The sequence below is a fragment of the Pelodiscus sinensis genome, chromosome 1 (assembly GCF_049634645.1).
Source record: "Pelodiscus sinensis isolate JC-2024 chromosome 1, ASM4963464v1, whole genome shotgun sequence".
Classification (NCBI taxonomy): domain Eukaryota; kingdom Metazoa; phylum Chordata; order Testudines; family Trionychidae; genus Pelodiscus; species Pelodiscus sinensis.
In genome coordinates, this window is record NC_134711.1 from 260,685,147 (window position 1) to 260,699,525 (window position 14,379).

Below are 14,379 nucleotides of genomic sequence, written 5' to 3' on the forward strand. Positions count from 1 at the left end.
ATGAAGCAACAATCAAGGTGCTCTTTATTTATAAAGTAAAATACTGAGAGTAGGGGAAGATTGATTTTGAGTGGATAGATGAGTAACACCATTCAGCCTGTCAATAACACTACACTATTCTCTTTGAGTATACTAATCCGGTTTATTTCACACTAGTGGTCTCCAGAATACAGAGGAACCCAAATATTTTAATACATCATTTTTGGATTGAAGGCACCTAAGTGGAGTGAGATGATAGCAGGCTAACTTTCCACAGTAGCAATGGGCGTGAAATACTGGCCTCTTCTGTGTTTCTAAATCCATTTGCTTCCTCCCAGAGTAGTTCAGCAAATGCTTTTAGAGCAAAAGAGAAAAGAGGCAAGGGGATCATTCAGACAAAGAAGTCCTCCTTTCATGCCCTGTCTGAATGGCTTAGTCACCCTTTCATCTCCCAGGGTTTGCACAATCACAGAGAACACCACCACTTCCCTTTATTGGCACAGTGAGCATGCTGGAGTTTTCCACTTCTCTCATCACCAAGCAAAAAGCTTAGCTTTCTTTTCTGTCGGATCGATTAACCTGGTTACATAATTATAAGATTGTTTTAAATAGATTCCTAAGCCAGAGCGGACAATCGTGATCATCTAGTTTGACCTCCGGTGTAATGCAGGCCATATAACATCAGCAAAATAATGCCTAGAATATTTTTAATGAACATCCCACTTGATCTATCACAACCCTTGGTAAGTTGTACCAATGCATAATTGTTTTTACTGTTAACAATTTACACCATGTAAGAAGTGTATTTTTGTAAGGGAATCAACAGCTTCACTTTTCAATTCCCTCTAAGCGCTCAGATGACTATGGTTCAGTCCAAGGCCCTATATTGTAGACACTTAATATACTAAGCTTTCTTTTGATGTGCAGGTGTAAGACTTCTGTGGGGCCTGGGTGTTTAAAGATAAGCATACATGTAAGTGGTCGCAGGATCTAGTCCATATTTTTAGTTTGTTTCAATGACTCTTTGTTTAAGAAGGTAGTTTCTGTGAGTGTATTATCTTGTAGTAAGATAAACACCACTCTTGTCTTCACATTCCTTATCCCCTTAAAGCATTCCTGCTACTCAGTAGTAATCTATCAATCTTTCTACTTCCATATACCTAAATTAATGTTATATATTCTGTTCAAATAACCTCTTTGTACTACACTTGAACCTTTGTACACTGGACGTCCCTAATTCAGGAACACCTGTGGCAAGGAGGAGGAAGCGGCTCTGCACCCTGCCACTCCCTCTGCCCTAGAGCTAGGAGAATAGCAGCACACCGATGCACTTCCCCTACAGTTTTTCCCCAATGTTCCCATAGTGGCAGAGGATGGTGTCTGGGAGTGGCATAGCCTCATCTGCCTCTCAGGAACAGGGCACCAGCATCACACCCCATCACCCTCACGCTCAGAACTTGCATCACCTGCCCTGGCATGACAAAATGTTTAGTCCAGTATACCCTGTTTTCCAAAGTTGTCAGCTTAAAGAGGTTCAAGTATAATTTATTTTTATCTCTTAGGTACTATTGTTTTATTTTTCTGTTTGTCTTTCTCATTAGATTCCTTTGTAGCCAGCGTTTTTCAAAAGATTCAAAATGTATTTACCGAATAAACTATTTTTTAAAAATAAGAAATAAATACTGACTGCTTTTTTCCTGTTTTGCATCTCATGTAGTCACTTTGCATTCACAAGTGTAAAAGATTTATCCAAAGCCCACTGAAGTCAATGGGCTTCACTGTATAACTGCCACCAGGCAGATTCAAAACTGAAAGTTCTGGAACTTAGTGTAGCAGTCTCTACAGCTTGAGTTATACAGTCCATTACCTCTGAGTGCTGGCTGTAGAGCTCACTCATTCTTCTCTCCCACTGTAAGTGGTCTAAGTGTCACTACATCAGACAGTGAACCACATCCCCTAAGTGTGTGGGTTACAACTGCACTTCAAATTAGTCTCTAAATATCTTGGCTCTGCACTGTAGAGGTGATGCCATTCAGAATTGCGTCCAATGTATTAAAATAATACTTAGGAAACTAGGTTTCTTTCTTGTTTCCTTTATTTAATGTGATTAATGATTTGTAGGCTTCATCATATTCTACATCCCTAATTCAGCCAAAGATTGTCATAATTTAATGTTACTATAACTTTGTGTTAACTATGCTTCTGCACTAATTAATGCCATGGAATTTGGCCTAATTAAGAAAGTTCAAAACATGTGTCTGATATAACATTTTGACCAACAGTACTAGTGATATAATTAATGAATTATATCAATTATAAGTAATGAATTATATTTTGCCAGATATACCTAATGATGGTAATGTGCCTGAGTAACCCTGTAACTAGAGATACGCTTAATACTACTTAGACATGTGCTGTCCATCAAATCATGACATACTTCAGTTTTCTTCACTCTTTGGTTGAACAGTGTTTTTCTTAAATCTTCTGATGACCGTTCTTGCTGAAATTATATACTAATATTGTACTTTGCACACAGTAGTACAGGCAGTCCCCGACTTACACGGATCCGACTTACGTTGGATCCGCACTTACGAATGGGGCTTTCTCGCCCCGGAGCTCACAGGCAGCGGTCAGCCACCTCGACCTCCGGGGCGAGAAAAGCTGCTCCCGGTGCCCCTGGTCTGCTTGGGGATGCCTGGGGCAGAGCAGCTGGGGCGCTGCCGGTTGGTCCCGCAGCGCCGCTCTGGACACTACTGGACCAACCCGGCAGCACCCCAGCTGCTCTGCCCCAGGCGTCCTGATTCAGCTGCTGCTGGTCAGTTTCAGCAGCGGCTGAATCAGGACGCCTGGGGCAGAGCAGCTGGGGTGCTGCTGGGTTGGTCCAGTAGCGCCAAGGAGCGGCGCTACTGGAGCAACCCAGCAGCATCCCAGCTGCTCTGCCCCAGGCGTCCCCAAGTCAGCCGTTGCTGAAACTGACCAGCACTGACTACAGGAAGCCCGAGGCACAGTTGCTCTGCCCCGGGCTTCCTGGAATCAGCGGCTGATCAGTTTCAGCAGCAGCTGACTTGGAGTTCTTAAGTTGAATCTGTATGTAAGTCAGAACTGGCGGTCAGTTTCAGCAGCGGCTGAATCTGGACGCCAGTTCTAACTTACATACAGATTCGACTTAAGAACAAACCTACAGTCCCTATCTTGTACGTAACACGGAGACTGCCTGTAATTTCTTTTTCCTTTCATGTCATTAGAAATAGGCATCTGTTGTGAAGGCTAAGGTACTCTACATAATATAGTAAACTGTACACAAATCTTTCCAAGTCTCTCTTTCAGATCGGAATTGTTAAGAAAATAGAAATGAGATGCTATTTAGCTAGCACTGTAACAGAAGCAAGTAAACAAGATATTTTCTCTACATACGAGTGTCAGCGGTAAAGGTAAAAATGTATTGTGAATTTCTTTGTTAGCTCTTAGGTGCACATGTACCATGTCACCTAAAATAACATTAAGTGCTCAGACTCTCTCTCTGACATACATAGCAACCTGAGAATATCTAAAGATTAAGGACCTTATGATCCTTCCTGTACAAAACAAGTTTAGAAGTTGAGGAAATAAAACCCCTGGGTTTTTTTTTGTCCGATTTTTCTCTCTTCTCTTTGGGTTGAGTCAATGATGGTGCATAAGTGGAAGTCATCAGGAGTTGGGAGTGGGGGTTAAAGATTCTTGTTTTTCACATGCAGACTTTGTGAAAAAGGGATTTTATACTTCATGGCCTCTTTCTCCTATTTCCATGTTATTGAAATGGTTTTGTCTAGAGCTTGTTGGGAATATCGTTTCCAATTGCAAAATGCTCATTTATCAATTTTAAGTCTGTCATGCTTTTTTAAAAAGAACTTTTGTTGAGAAGGTTTCTTGGGTCCAATATGGAATTCAGAGAGAGAATGAACACTCACCCATTCTCCCTCCTCACCCTCAGTAACCAATATCCCTACTCTCAGGGCAAAGATGTGCTGAGGAAGGGGGTGGGGGGGAGGGAACCAAACAAGTTCAGATCTTTTTGCTCTGAATAAGGAAGAGCGGAGTCTCAATTCCAAGTATCTCACTTGCTAGAGGGCAGACCTAATCATGAGACTATTCTGGGTGAATCTCTTTAAAAATGCAAATGTTCCACCCATTGTATAATGTGAAATTATTTGAAATCTCCAGTTTTCATGGGATGGGAAAACTGTCCCTCCCAGGTCTAGTTTTGTACTTCTACATGCTGCATTGAACAGAGAATAAATAGTCCTCAGTGTAAATTCTGGGAAAAACTTCCTTTAATATAGCTCCAAATTAGTCCTTTATTTGCAAAAGGGAACCAAACAAGGAATACATTAAATAGTAGGGACTTGAATAAATGCAACCATTCTGAAAAGTTTGTATGTCTCATAATTTTTCATGATGACACTGTATAATGACACAAACTGTTACGTTGCCAGATCTTATTAGTGCTTGCTAGCAGAATGGGGATGCTGTCATTTTCTTAAACTGCCCTGTTTTTGCTATGGCATGACATTACATTTTTGCTTTTAACCAGACATCTGTTCTTTGTGATTATAACCAAAATTAGAGAATGTCTGACTTGTACTATAGTAAGAAAAAGTCAAAATTTGCTGTTTACCCCAATTATAAAGCTAGATTTTATTAAAATAATCTCAAAATTATTTTTTTTCCAGAAATAGCTTTTTATAAGTAAAAATTATAAAAATAAGCAAATATTTATATAAACATATAAAAGTCACTATCGCTCACAATATTTCTTCAAAACTTCTTGACTGGTTATTAGTGTACATTGTAATAAAAATCATATTCAGATTATATAGTCGTTTTAGTTTATTACATTGGGTCCATACAACTCCCTTGCATAACAACTATGCTTAATTCAATATATTAGAATCATAGAATCATAGGACTGGAAGGGACCTCGAGAGGTCATCGAGTCCAGCCCCCCACCCTCAAGGCAGGACCAAGCTCCGTCTACACCATCCCTGACAGATGTCTATCTAACCTGTTCTTAAATATCTCCAGACAGGGAGATTCCACCACCTCCCTTGGCAATTTATTCCAATATTTGACCACCCTGACAGTTAGGAATTTTTTCCTACTGTCCAATCTAAACCTCCCCTGCTGCACTTTAAGCCCATTACTCCTTGTCCTGTCCTCAGAAACCAAGAGGAACAAATTTTCGCCTTCCTCCTTGTGACACCCTTTTAGATATTTGAAAAGCGCTATCATGTCCCCCCTTAATCTTCTTTTTTCCAAACTAAACAAGCCCAGTTCATGAAGCCTGGCTTCATAGGTCATGTTCTCTAGACCTTTAATCATTCTTGTCGCTCTTCTCTGTACCCTTTCCAATTTCTCCACATCTTTCTTGAAATGTGGCGCCCAGAACTGGACACAGTACTCCGGCTGAGGCCTAACTAGTGCAGAGTAGAGCGGCAGAATGACTTCACGAGTTTTGCTTACAACACACCTGTTGATACAACCTAGAATCATATTTGCTTTTTTTGCAACAGCATCACACTGTTGACTCATATTCAACTTGTGGTCCATTATGACCCCTAGGTCCCTTTCCGCCATGCTCCTTCCTAGACAGTCACTTCCCATCTTGTATGTATGGAACTGATTGTTCCTTCCTAAGTGGAGCACTTTGCATTTCTCTTTATTAAACTTCATCCTGTTTACCTCTGACCATTTCTCTAACTTGATAAGGTCATTTTGAATTATGTCCCTATCCTCCAAAGAAGTTGCAACCCCACCTACTTTGGTATCATCTGCAAACTTAATAAGCGTACTCTCTATCCCAATATCTACATCATTGATGAAGATATTGAACAGTATGGGTCCCAAAACAGACCCTTGAGGAACTCCACTTGTTATCCCTTTCCAGCAGGATTTAGCACCGTTAACAACAACTCTCTGACTACAGTTATTCAGCCAATTATGCACCCACCTTATCGTGGCCCTATCTAAGTTATATTTGCCTAGTTTATCAATAAGAATATCATGCGAGACCGTATCAAATGCCTTACTAAAGTCTAGCTATATGACATCCACCACTTCTCCCTTATCCACAAGGCTCGTTATCCTATCAAAGAAAGCTATCAGATTAGTTTGGCATGACTTGTTCTTCACATACCCATGCTGGCTATTCCCAATCACTTGATTACCTTCCAAGTGTTTGCATATGATTTCCTTAATTACCTGCTCCATTATCTTCCCTGGGACAGACGTTAAACTGACTGGTCTGTAGTTTCCTGGGTTGTTCTTATTCCCCTTTTTATAGATGGGCACAATATTTGCCCTTTTCCAGTCTTCTGGAATCTCCCCTGTCTTCCTTGATTTTTCAAAGATCATAGCTAAAGGCTCATTGACTTCAGAAAATGAAGATAAATATGATCATATTTCTTATTATTCTGAAGCTTAATTTGAAGCACTTGACAGAAATATCAATCGGGCGTAGCTACAACATTTGTAAAATATACTGAAATTATCAGTTGATAATACTGTATGAGAATGGTGGTCATTATTCTTCTTGTATAGGATTAGGCAATATATTCCCTGCTGATTTTGCAGGCATTAAGAGGAGAACAGGTCCTAAAGTGAACTGTAGTCAAGGTAGATTATTTAAATAATGTGTAGAAAATAGGTGGGGTAGAGGGTTTTGAGTTTTGTTTTTTTAGGAGATAGTGTCTACATTAGCAATAGAAGAGTAGGAATAACTGTAAGGCCATGTCTACACATCAGGGATAAACTCGAAATAAGCTTGCATAGGTTAAGTTGAAATAGCTTATTTCAACTTTTGGTGCTGTCCACATAGCAGTTATTTTGAGATAGAGCCCTCTTCCCCTGACTTTCCTTATACCTTGTATAATGAGGGTTACAGGAGTCAGAGTAAGAAGTCCTCCAGCTCGACATTATTTTGACATTATATTGAAATAACTGCTTGTGTATAGACACCGATTATGTTATTTCAGAATAACGTCAATTATTCTGAAATAATGCTGCTATGTAAACATAGCCTTAGAGACGGCTTAAGAGTGCTGTGAAAAATGAGAACATTTTTTGTAATCAGATTTAGTAGTTTGCTCTAATATGTAGGATTGTATTCAGTGGCCCTGAGTGTTTTTCTAAAACTTCACACCAGAAGTTCTCTGTCCATCACAGTTCTGCCATAAGAGATCAGAAACAATCAAGGGATTTGTTGACTAGCCAAATAAAGATGAACAGCAAATAACATGAGATATCCTTGTGAGATTTAGATATATATAACGTTGGTTCTGGAGTTTTTACTGATAAGATGCAGGGCTTTGGCATAGCCCTTTATTAGTGCTAACCCAAAGTTTTTCAACTAAATAATGATTGTCAAAATGGAAAAGTTTTGCAGAAATCTATTTTGACTAAACAATTGTTAGGACTGTTTCTGAAAATGGAATTTTAATAAGACCCCAGCATAGTTAATTGGTCAGGATATGCAACTAAGGTATGTTTACACTATGGGATTTTCCTGGGATACCAGAGGTATCCCAGAAAAACTCCACCGTGTGCAGGGAATGTGTTTGCTCTTCCACTTTTTTTTGCGGAACAGCAGACGTGCTCTTTCAGAAGCCCTGTCTTCCTCCTCCAACAAGGAAAAAGGGCTCTTCTGAAAGAGAAGGCTTTTCCAAAATTTGGCCCAGTGTAGACTGACCAAATAGTATATTCAGGCCAAATTTCGGAAAAGCGTCTTTTGAAAAAATTACGCAAATTGTGGAGTGCAATTTGCATACCTTTTTCTGATAGATCCCCGTAGTGTAGACATAGCCTGATACATGGAAGTCCTAGGTTCAGGATACTGGTCTGAATAGAGAAGAGCAGAAACTTAAAGCTAGAACTTTCAGCCTCCTAGGTAAGGGCCCTAATTACCAGGATATTCTGCAGAGACTTTCATGTTGGTCATAAAAAAAGTCCCGAAGTTCCTTCATTAATCTGGCTGTGGAGAAAAACAAATAGAAAGCTCAACATTTTAAAAAACTGATTTTTTTTCAACTCAGTCCTGCTCATTATAGAGGGGAGGAAAGTAAGTTTAGGTAAGAGCCAGAGCTTTTTTTGAGGTATGCGCAACTGTGTAGACGTACCCTGAGTGGCCAACTGTAACCCCTTACTACAGTGCAGAAGTTTGTATTACCTATTTTTTGGAATGGGAGATTATTCCAATAGGTACTTCGTCAAGAATAGGAAGAGTAGTGAGTATTTTAAGCCCTTCAGCTGGAATGTGATGGGTAGTCTTAGTTCACCTTCTGGCAAAGTCAGTGTTATTAATTTGTATTGATGCAGTCCAGTGATAGCTTCCGTATAGTAATGCTTGATCATAATGCCGAGTTGACTAAATTAAGGTGCAGAATTTATTTCTTAATAATGTTAAGACTGAACTATTGTCAAGTGGGACAAGCAAGAGAGAAGGAGACTGGCAACATGCCCATATTAAAATAAGATGGTGTTAAAGTGAATTGTTCACTTTCCATTTTTGTTGCATGTGCTCACTGACAGAAGCAGAGTGGCCAAGCCTGCAAAAGCAGCTGCAGAAAAGAGAAAAAAAATGACCTAAAAACTGTAAATGGCAACAGTTATCAAATAAACAGACCAGGAGAGCTTTTAAATATTAATAACAACACTTTGTGTCATAGGTGCAGGAAGGAGGAGTGTGAAGGGTGCTGCACCCTCCCCCCCAGATCTGCTTTTGGGAGGCTCTTCTGGGGTCCTGCTGGTCTTGTCAGCCCCCAGAGTCCTGCTACTCCTATGGGATCTGCTGCCTCTGGCAAGGTCTGCGTGCCACTTGGGGTCCTGCCACCAGCCTGGGGCTCTGCTCCTGGCCTGGGCCTGGAGCTCTGCAGTCACCTCCAGCTGTGGCTATGTTGCCGTTGCTCCCAGACCAGATGTGCCGGATGCCTTTTGTGGTGTGGAAGAAAACAAGCTTTCACTCTGCGTTGTGTTTAAGCAACAGTGGCAATAGCATTCAGTCCATCTGGTCTGGAAGCACTGGCAACTCTAGGTGCGAACCCAGTCAGGGATGGTGAGGAGTGTGAATAGTGGCATTGGGGATGCAGCTCAGCATCCCCATCATAAAAACAATTCCAGTGCCACTGCTGTCAGAGTTACCAAAATAAAAACTGAAAATGATCAGTCACTATAAGATGACACACAATGGGAAATAGTAAAACTCTGAAATGGAGAATATGTTGAATTACATTAAAACAGGCACAGGTTTAATTAGAGCATATAAATAAAGACCCCAGGTATAGCCCACATAATATATCCCTCTGTTTGTCAGCCTTCATTTCTTTCACAGCTCTCCTGGAGTCCATGATTTTAAATGTTTTCATTTTTTGGGATTCATGTGTGTGACATATTGTGCACTTGGATAGGGGCTTTCATGAGGCCCTAGTTAAAATTCTACAACCTAACTGAAATGGGGAGGAAAACCAGGATGAATTCCTTATGTTTGTTGCATCCAAGTCCCTTAGGGATTGTTTAAATCATCCCTAGTAGATACGTTTTGTTCCCTGGGCTTATAAAAAAGAAGCTGAGATCAGAGCTCTTATTTGCCTTTGAAATGGCATCAAATTATCACTATTTTCCACACGTTTATGAGAGAGGATATTCTGTAAGCTTCACTTCCTCTCCCAAAGTCCATTCAACTAATCTCACTCATCATCAAACTTATATAAATCAAATGTTGTAATCAGACTACATAACATCTTTTCAGGACTAAGGATAGGAATGCTTCCAACAGAAATGTGCTCAATAATCTTGTTTCCTGTAGCTTCTTTGCTTAGCCATCTGGTTATGAGAAGGAATACTTTGTTAATAGGGGAAAATAAACAACTATTTTACTCAACCCCTCACAAGTCCTCTCTCTGAGACTGCGCTCTCACCTGTGGAATGCAAGATTTAACACAGGCAGCTGGGACGATTCGTGTAGTGGGAGTGCTGAAAGTGATTGACCAAAACTGTAAAGTGTAAACCCTGTTTATAAGGGAAACTACTGCACACTGGAGAGCACTGCAGCACCCCCTGCACATCTAAGGTATGTCTATGCTACAGAGAAGATTGAAGTTGCCACAGTTGATCTATCAGGGTTTGAATTAGCGGGTCTACTGAAGACACACTAATTCGAACTGAGAGGGGCATTTCAGTCAGTGCTGGTAGTCCTGAGAAGTAAGAGAAATTGGAGGGAGAGTGTGCTGCCTTCAACTTCCCACAGTGAGGACAGTGGCAAAAGTCGACTTAAGATACTTTGACTTTAGCTATGCAATTAACATAGCTGAAGTTTAGTATCTAAATTCAACCTTATTCCACAGTGTAGACATACTCCCAGTTCCATCATCATTAAAAGGTCAACATTTTTGTGGAACTCCTGTACAGGACAGGAGCCTGGTAGCTCCAGTCCTTAGTCTGCTTGCTCCTTTGCCATCACAGTGGACCATGCCAGTGAAATCTCAGTACGAGTTTACATTCCTTCAGGGATGATGAGGTGATGAGGCCATAAAATAATATGGGAAGTGTCAGATTAGATTTTTTTGTAAAGCATGGTTCTGATTTGTGATTTTTAACATGTTGCAATCTGTCTTCTTTTACCACAGCAGAAATAAAGTTTTACTTATTTGGAATAAATTTGGAAAAAGCTATTCTGGGCATACACTGGTGTATTCTTTCAATACATTGGATTCTGAATATAGCCTTCTAAGATAAAGTAGATGAATGCAGATAATTGATCAAATATTTAATGATAGGAAATTTCCTTGTGCATGCTAACCATTCTGGCTAATTCAGCAGTTGGTTTTGTATGATATTGGTGGATGTGTAATTCCTGCCTTGTGCAGCCACAGCAGCATATGCAGGATTGCATTTTGTGGCATGAATCCAAAAAACTTAAATACTAAACAAAAATTATTGCAGGCCTCCTGCCAAAATAGGCCACTTTTTCATCTTTTGGATAGATTTCAATTTTCAATAATCATTTTTTAATGTTTTTGCATCGCTGGAATCTACTTTTTCCCTCAATACTAACTTGACCGGCATCCACATTTTGTTTGGCACCTCTCTGAGAGGCAGCTCTCCTACTGGTCAAGAGTTTCATTGTTCTTTTGGAAGTTCATGGAATACGTAGAATCACCACATCCAAGCACCTCCCAAACACTAATGGATTTATCCTCCCAATATCCTTGTGATGGAGAGAAATACTATTACCCCAATTTACAGAAGGATAAGTGGAGCACAGTGGAATTACATGACTCCTCAAAACTATTCACCTAGGCTGTCAGAGAGCTAGGATTTAGACCCATGTTTCCTGTGTCTCATTCTGGCAACTTAACAGCATGACCATCTTTCCCCTCCATTAATCATTGGTGAATCTGGTGCAGAAGATCGACAATTAGGATATGCAGCAATCTGAGTTATGGGGTAGACTGACTCCTAGTTTTGTCCCATTGAAACTTTTCCTGGATGTGTTACTTCCTTCATACATATGGCTATAATCATGTTTGTTGAGTATATTTAGTATTAGTGGCACCATTTCTATAGCATACTTTAACACTCTTTAAAATTGATGTTCACAAATTTGAAACGGTTCTGAAAATGGCTATAAGAATAATACAATGTCTGTTTAAAAATACCTTAATATGAGGCACTAAAACAGCTCAATTTATTTAATTTATGCAAGAGAAGGTTAATAAATGATTTGGTCATAGTCTATGAGTTCTTAAATAATAATAAGATTTTGGACAGTAGCAAGTTCTTTGATTTAACAGACAAAGATAAATTAAGATCTAGTGTCTAGAAGTGGAAGCTACCTATTTTCAGAATATTAATATTATTATAAAAAACCACAAATAAATTTACTGGAGTGGAAACAGCACTATGCAGGCAGGTTGTGTGTGTCAGTCCAGGCAGCAACAGATTGCAAAATTCCTCTGACACTGGGGCAGGCACTACCAGTGCCAGCAGCTCTACTTCACTGGGCAGATCACTCTGCCTCTCTTTGGACCCAGAGTCTGTTTGTCTTCTATGGCAGCACTTTCCCATTTACTCACAGTACCTTCTATCTTGGCCCTTATCAGTCACAGGCATAGGCAGGGTTTCTCTCATTCAGGGACAATCCCCAATAGCCTTGGAAGCAGCCTGCCCCTGCAGGCTCTCAGCAGCAGGTTCTAGCTTCCTGTAGCAGCTGCTTTACTGGAAAAGGCTTCACACCAGGAAGCTTGCTCCTCTCTCCAAATTGAAGCCCTCCAACTCCCTCCCTGCAATGCCTAGAAGAGAATAACAGTCCCCTACTTTTTTCCCAAGGTATGATGGGAGTTGTAGTCTCTAGAGTAGATTGCAGCACCAAGAAGCCTCCCAGTAAAAGTCCTAGGCTCCTAAAGTAATGAAAGCCTACACATAGTTCTATCTGAGACTGACTCATTGTAGAACTCAAATATGCAACACACTAGAGTCCTATTTGATTTAGAACACAAAGGATAGTAGAGATACCTTTTCAAACACTTTCAATCACTTTTTTTGATTGTATCCCTTGGGTATAATACGGTCATGCCAATTTTCTTCCACAATTTGATCTGATAAAGTGGATCTGGCCTACAAAAGCTCAGCACCTAATAAACCATCTTGTTAGTCTTTCAAGTGCTGCATAGTCCTGTCTTTTACTTCAGCTACAGTTACACAATGTGCTGAATGGCTCATATTCTAGCGGATACTTGAATATTCCAGAACTTCACATTTCTTGCTGATGCTTTTAGAGGTTATTTTTAGAGCTTATGTTTTTTAGAGGTTATTTTTAGAGCTTATATTTTTAGAGAACTGAGGAACAGCAATGGAGTAAACACTTCAGTAATACAGACTGGTCTACCATCCTTCTGATTTTATTCTCTTTCTTTCCCCATTCATGCTGTATTGACAGAGGTCTGCTGCACATTGCTAACATGTTTCCACCATGCTAGTCTATATTTATTTTTAAAGTGCCTCAGATGGTTTTCCCAGGTGAATGCCTAGTTTTCCTTTACAACTGACAATCTATCTTCTCTATGCTGCCACTGCATCTGTAATGAACAAATGTTGCATTGAGAACATTTTCCCATTCCCAACAATAGTCTATTTTGCACTACAAAATGACTTATACGTAGGACCAACACAGCTACAATGACACTGAGTCTTAGGTTCAGTAGTAATTCTTCAGTTTTTAGTATCCCATAAGCATCAATGTAATTGTTAAATTCTCCTTCTGCCATATATGGCCCAAGCATTTTTGCAATCCCTACTGCTTCTCGGCACCAGGCCTCTCTGATAGCCCCTGAGGCTGCATCCCTCAGGGAAAGGGACTTGGTGGAAGGGGTGCAATAAGGAGAAAGAACAGGACATGGCAGGGATGGCAAGGAGCGGGGCTTAGAGTCTGGGTATAGACACAACACCCTAGCCATGAGTTTGAGACCCCTGGAATCCTAACTTTGCTAAGTTACAGTCCAGAGGAACCTGGATTCTCTGTCATTCCTTCTGTTTTACTACTTAAATCCAGAGTGGGGAACCTCTGGCCTGCAGGCTGCATGTGCTTCATTAGGGTTAGTCACTGGCAGGCTACTAGATGCTTAGATTACCTGAGCATCCACAAGCATGGCCACTCACATCTGGCCCACAAAAGCTCATCACCTAATAAACCATCTTGTTAGTCCTTAAAGTGCTACATAGTCCTGTATTTTGTTTCAGTTTAAGGTATAATTACACACTGTTTTGGTCACACTGGATGAGTTAGGTGATTTATTTATACAGAGGGAGCTTGTAATATTAACTCAAATATACAATTTGCATGTACGGAAGTATGTAAACTGAAAAATCAGAGATGGGCACTTGAATCACTGTGAAAAGACATGCAAGAGGAATATGAAAATAGATGAATCCAAAATCACTTCTCAATATCCACAACTACAGATGGAAAGCTTTTTATTCTTCTTGTGTGAGTTTTGTATAGGGTATGTTCAAACTGCAGAGTTTTTCTGGAAAATCTACACTTTCGTCCACACTGCAATTGTGTGCTTTCGACAAGAAATTGAAAAAATGTAGGTTTTTTTTCCAACAGCAGTAAACCTCTTTCTATGAGGAAGAAGCCTTTTTCCAAAAGATCTATTTTGGAATAAGGCATGTGTGAATGGGGAATAGGGTTTTATTTCAAAAGAAGAGTTCTCCAGGAAAAAGCACAGGTGCTCTAGTGGCCACTCCATCCATAATAATCACAGCTTATATGCGAGATAGTGTCCATTCAGTGTGGATGCTATCTTTCAAAAAAACAGATCACTTTTTGGATGCACTTTTGCTGTATAGACACTATTTTTTAGGAAGAAT